This window comes from Panthera leo, chromosome B3 (assembly GCF_018350215.1).
Source record: "Panthera leo isolate Ple1 chromosome B3, P.leo_Ple1_pat1.1, whole genome shotgun sequence".
Classification (NCBI taxonomy): Eukaryota; Metazoa; Chordata; class Mammalia; order Carnivora; family Felidae; genus Panthera; species Panthera leo.
Window position 1 is genome coordinate 147004498 of NC_056684.1, and position 325 is coordinate 147004822.

Below are 325 nucleotides of genomic sequence, written 5' to 3' on the forward strand. Positions count from 1 at the left end.
TTGGTGCCTGTGGGGGTATATGGTGGTCTTTGGAGGGAGGGGCGTGGTGCTGGTCTGGGTTCCAGGCAGTCTTTTCCTAGTAAGGAAGCATCTGAGTAAGACAAGGGGGGTGGATCTTGGTGTCAGTGGCTCAGCTTCTACTGGGGGGTGCTGTGCTGCTCACTGAACTCTGTCCATGCTGATTGGCGGGAGGAAATATTGGCATCAGCAACCCCTCTAGTCCCTGCAGTTGGAGTTCCCAGCCGCCCCTGTTCAGGAAGCCCTCCACAGAGAGAAAAAATCTGTACTCGTTGGTCCCAGTCAGAACCCTGCCTTCACCCTGTCT